Here is a 5,615-nt window from a genome sequence, read left to right as displayed (position 1 = left end):
CACTCCTTTCACTTCCAGCTCTGTCACCCAAGTCCGAGCCCCTGCTGCAACAGCCTCTTCATAGGCCCTTGCTTCTCCCCTTGCTGCCCCTGCCCTCCGGCAGGCAGGGACACAGCGCCAATGGGATCTCTTCAAACCCCACGTCAGAGCATGTCCTTCGATTTGAGCCCTCACGGCACCGAGGCCCAGCTTGCGGCTACAGCACCCAGCGAGTGCGTGGGAGAGCAGGAGCTAGGCCGGCCATCTAACTCCAGGGGCCAGGTGCTGTGTGTGTGTTTGTCTTCTCACAGTTTGATGAGGGGGCTGCCTCCATGGGCTCAGGCATGGGACCGGTGGTGAGGATGGCGCAGGACCGCGTTGCGTTTCCTCCGAGTCCCCTGGGGTGGCCACACAGCTCCACGGCTTGTAGGAAAGTCACGGGATGGCAGAGCCATGACCATTGTGAATCTCAGAACAATCTGGTTCTTCCGAAGAGAAAAGCCAGAACCATTAGTCTTCCCTTTACCCTCCCCTCCAGCTCCGAAACCCACGACGCACTCTGTCTGCAGAGCTGCCGATCAGGGACGTTTCACACGAAGGGCATCGCACTAGGCCAGAATGACCCTTTCACGGGGGTCGCTCAGTTCATAACAGTAGCAACATGACAGTGACGAAGTAGCAACAAGAATAATTTTATAGTTGGGGGTCCCACCACATGAGGAACTGTATGGAAGGGCTGCGGCCTGAGGAAGGTGGAGAACCACTGCCCCGGAGGCCTGTCTCTTCAGCATCGGGGTCTCAGGGTTCACCATGGTACAGCGACTGTCGGCACGTCGCTCCTTTGCGGCCAAGTGAGATGCCATTGTACTGATGCCCCGCATTTCATCCCCTGCCCATGGTGGAGCCTCCGTGGGAAACTGAGGACCTAGAAGACACGCCCCCGCCGTCTCAGACCAAGTCCCCTGGAAGGACGCTTCTCCACAGTCCATCAGCTGAGGGACATTTGAGTCATTTCCCCTCTGGCGATTCTGAATAAGCATGGCCACATTCGTGTCCAACTTTGTGTACGGACGTATGTGTTTCCTTCTCTCGTGTAAATACCTAGGAGTGGAATTGCCGCGTCACACTGTTACCTAGAGGAGCCCTGGGAGTGTAGGGAGTTATGCATTGAGCTGCCAACCACAAGGTCAGCAGTTCGACCCCACCAATCCCTCCTTGAGAACAATATAAGGTTTTATGCTCCCATCAATATCTCCAGTGTTGGAAACCCGGAGAGGCTATTGTTCCCTGACTGATGGGTTGGATTCTACCCAACGGCAGGAAGCTCTGGTGGGTTGGTCAGGACCTGGCAGTGTTTCCTGGCTGTGCACAGGGTCACCCATCGAGCCAACTCCTCGACAGACACCTGCCAACAACACGGCCACCTCCTTCATTCATTAGTGAACGAATTTGCCATCAGTTGCCTTCTCTATCAGTCTTCTCGCCAGCCCCTCCATCACCTGAGCAGCCGATCGTTTGGGACGCACTGACATGGAGAGAGGAGAGCGATTGTCTCTGATGAGAACGCCGAGTCCTTCAGGTTGATGCTGCTCCCTTTTCAAAAGGCACCGATGTGCTTGTCAACACTCACGTTGGGCTGCGAACCACAAGAGCAGCAGTTCAAAACCACCAGCCACTCCTTGGGGAAAAGGTGAGACTTTCTACTCCCGTAAAGAACCCCCCAGGGGCAGTTCTACCCTGTCCCATAGGGTTGGTCTGAGTCAGCTTTCCACCTGATGGCAGTGAGTTTTTGCGTGTTGAGAGGGCTCGTTGGTACCTTTTCCCAACATTCAGTTAATGCACACCCCCCATTATCAGCCCTTTGAGATGGAGGCTGTGTCTCCTCACCATGGTGGGCCTTCCCCTAGGAAGCTGACCACATCTACCTCGGTTGGGACAGGTGAAATGAATGGAAGCTTGCTGCAGTATCCCCGGGAGCAAGCAGCCACCAATAAGGAGCAGAAAGATCTTCAGGTGAGTGCTTGGGATTTGCTTGAGACTCGTACCTGGGACTTCCCCTTCAGGTCACTGCTTCCTGTTTGGCAATCCCTTGTGTCTTCCTTTGAAGGGGCCCCGGTAGAACAAATGGTTAAGCACCTCGGCTGTGGATCGAAGGGTCAGTGGTTCCAGGCGACCCAGTGGCTTCACGGGAGAGTGACCTGGCCTCTGCTCCTGTATAGACGCCTAGGCAGTTCTACAGGCCACATGGCACTCAGGTCAGTCAGTGTCCAGCTGGACAGCCCGGGGTCACAAGGTGACCAGACCCAGAGCCGAATGGCCCATGGGAAATGCCTGTGTCAACTCATCAATCCAGGTGCCCTCCCTGCGAAGGGACTCCCCGGCGCCCAGGAGAAGACAATCTTGCGCTGAGCAGTTTGTCTGGGGTGAAGAGGTCAGCAAGCAGGGCTCGTTACCTTGGTTATGTTTTGACGTTATCACGGGGTGCGGTCACGGTGTTGATCGGAACCAAACACACTTTAGACCGCCCTGGGTGGCTGCTCCAGGCTGAAGTCCAGCGTGATGTGCAGTGGCGGCCACACGCGATCTTTCCTCTTTAAGAAGCACACACAGTGACCTTGCTCCACCTTCGGACTGCTCTGTCCAGGGGGGCGGCTGCACGTGCAGGGGCGTCCTAGCCATAGTCCAGCAGGGCTGCACGTGCAGCAGCCAGGCGGCGTGGTTTGGCTCAGGATGACACAGTCAATAGGCGGGGAGCAGAGGCTGAAAACCACCCCTAAGCTGGTCTTTCCTGGCTCTCCTCTTGCAGCGGGAGGAGATTCCTTGTCTTTCCAGTGCCTTCTGGGTTTGTGAGGGAAGGGGGCACATTTCTTGGGGAGAGTTAGCCTGCTACACACACACACACACACACACACCACCACCACCACCAACACCACCACCAGCAGCAGCACCCCCAGGGGAGCCCAGTCGATTCAAAGGTGCCCTTCCAGCTCCTGGTCTAGGAGGGACCGTCCAAGCTTAGCTCGAAGGTCCAGCACGCCCTTGCACTTGTAGTCTTCATCCTGGATACACAAGCCGGCTGTTGCAGGCGACCAGAGGGACAATTTGGCTACAGATGGCCTCTCACGGGACACAGATTTCCAAATGCAACAAAGGATGCTTGGGATGAGATGTACCTGCTCGAGGGAGGACCAAATGTCTAAAGAAGAAAGGTGACACAACCTGGTGAATGTCATCGGTCACTGGATTAGACGTGTAAACACGTAGAACCGGCAAACGGTGCGATGACGACAAGAAAAAATAAATAATGAGAAGCAACTGAAACAAGATATCTAGGTAGATATGTATGCACACACACACAAAGTAGGCTTTTTCACTTTATTCAGCTTGTGATACCAGTTGGGTAATTCAGCTCATTATTTTCAGGTTAAGAACCAGGCATAAGGGGCCCTCTGTGGAGACAAATTACGCTCCTTAAAGATAAAAGTTGGGATGTCTGTTATGGAAGGCATTCGAAACGGATGTGATGGAGGTAATGCTGTCTCCAAGGTAGGAGGCGGGGGTTGCTCCTGCCAGCTGAAACTGTCTTAGATGCTACAGTAGCCGGAGGCCTTCCCAGGCACCCTGGTAGTGTCGCGGGTACACATTGGGCTGTTAGGTGGAGGTCAGCAGTTCGAAACCACCAGCCGCTCTGAGGGAGAAAGACAGGGCTTTCTACTCCCACCACAGTTACAGTCTTGGAAACTCACGGGGGCAGTTCTACCCTGTCCTGTAAGGGTCACTATGGGTCAGCAGTGACTGGGCAGCGGTGAGTTTAGGGTTGTTGTTAGGGACTGAGTTCCTCTGAGGGACCATAGAGTTGGCCCCGACTCGTAGTGCCTTCAGGTAACAGAGCGGAAGCTGTTCAGGACTGTACCACCTTCCCAATCAGGGCTGGTGTGTGGCCCTTGTGGTCACTAGGTCAATCCCCCTCTCCTCCTGGAAGGCCTCCTTCTGGTTCAGTGACCTTTCACCGAGGCCTGGTGGCGCCGTGGGTTAGGCCTTAGGCTGCTAACCGAAAGAGCCGTGGTCTCAACCCACAAGCCCCTCTGAGGGAGAGAGCTGAGATGGTCCCCCCCACCAAAGATTTACAGTCTTGGAAACGCTATGCGTGAGCATTGACGTGAAGGCTGTGCGTAGGTGTTCTACTTAGAAAGCAGGATCTCTTTCTGCAGGGACCGGTCCCTCCTGAGGAAGTGCCCAGAGAAACGGAGATGAAGTCTCACCAGCCGAGCTCCGAAGGACCAATCTGACAGCACCTCCGCGAGTCATGCTTCTGGCCGGCCGGCGGTCTGCTCAGCTTTCTGCGCCGACGTCACGAGTCAGAGGCAGCGAGTCTTCTCCACTCGTCTCTTTCCCTTGCTCGTGACACTGAGGGGTGTGCTGATGGTCGTCGCCGACTCCTGGGGACGGCACGCGTGCGGAGCAGCGCTGCTCGAAGGGTTTCCAAGGACGCGTGACCTTTTAGAGGGAGGTCCGGTGGGGCGGTGGGTTGTACATTGTGCTGCTAACCACAGGTCCGTGGTTAGAACCCACCAGCTGCTCTGCAGGAGAAAGATGAGTCTGTCTCGGAAACCCAAGGGGCAGTTAGACGCTGTCCTATAGGGCCAGTATGCTTTGGAATGGACTCGTTGGCAGTGGACTTTGGAGGGATCTTTTGGAAGCAGACCTGTTTTCTGAGGCTCCTCTGGGTGTGTTCCAATTGCCAACTCTGTAGCTAGTGGTCAAGTGCTTAGGGACCTGGGAGCTTAGTGCTTACGCATTGGGCCGCTAACCGCAAAGTCCGCAGTTCAAAACCACTAGCTGATCTGAGGGAGGAAGATGAGACTTTCCACTCCCATGAAGATTCAGTCTCAGAAACCCCTGGGGGTGGGGTGGGAGGGGCAGTTCTACTCTGCCCTCTGCGGTCCGCTGTAGGGCAGACTCGATGGCAGCGGGTTTAGTTTGGGATCAGGGGCTCAATCACTCGTGCACTCCCCGGGGATTCCTATAAAATTGAGAAGCCCCCAAATACTTTAGGCAGAAGAGATTGTGGAGACAGAGTCCGACCCCTGCTGGTCTTCAAAGGCAGCTCCTCACTTAAGGAACAGAGTAGGTTGTTGAGCCCCCAAGACTGCAGGAGGACAAGAGCCCTCATTTGCTCAAATGAGAGGATGCAAATGAAGACACGGTCAAACTGCATCTCAGGTGCGGGTTTACAAGTCCTCCTTAGCCGTGTAAACAACCTGCTTGAAGAAACCGATGGGAATCAAGCACCCATCGCGTCGATCCTGATTCACCGGTGGTGAACTAGAGCGGACCTACAAGGTTTTCTTCCTGACGAAGGCACTGGATGGCTTTGAACCAGCAGCCTTCCCGTTAGAGGTACTCTCAAAACGCTTGCATCCTCCAGGGCCCTTGCTGGAGGGCAAGCCGGTTACTTAAGGGCGCTTCTGAGCTCTCCAGCATCCGTTTCCCTCGCAAAGCTGTCGGGAGAATTGATGGCTGCTTTTAAAACCCTCTTTCTATCTTTGGGTGGCAGGGGCTTTGTGAGGGGTGTGATATATTATCAGCTGTTATTCCACCTGGCCTTTTCCAGCCCTGGCTCCAATGGCTGGCTG

Source organism: Tenrec ecaudatus, chromosome 10, assembly GCF_050624435.1.
Source record: "Tenrec ecaudatus isolate mTenEca1 chromosome 10, mTenEca1.hap1, whole genome shotgun sequence".
Taxonomy (NCBI): Eukaryota; Metazoa; Chordata; class Mammalia; order Afrosoricida; family Tenrecidae; genus Tenrec; species Tenrec ecaudatus.
The sequence above is the reverse complement of the archived record's forward strand: the minus strand, read 5'-3'. Positions refer to the sequence as shown.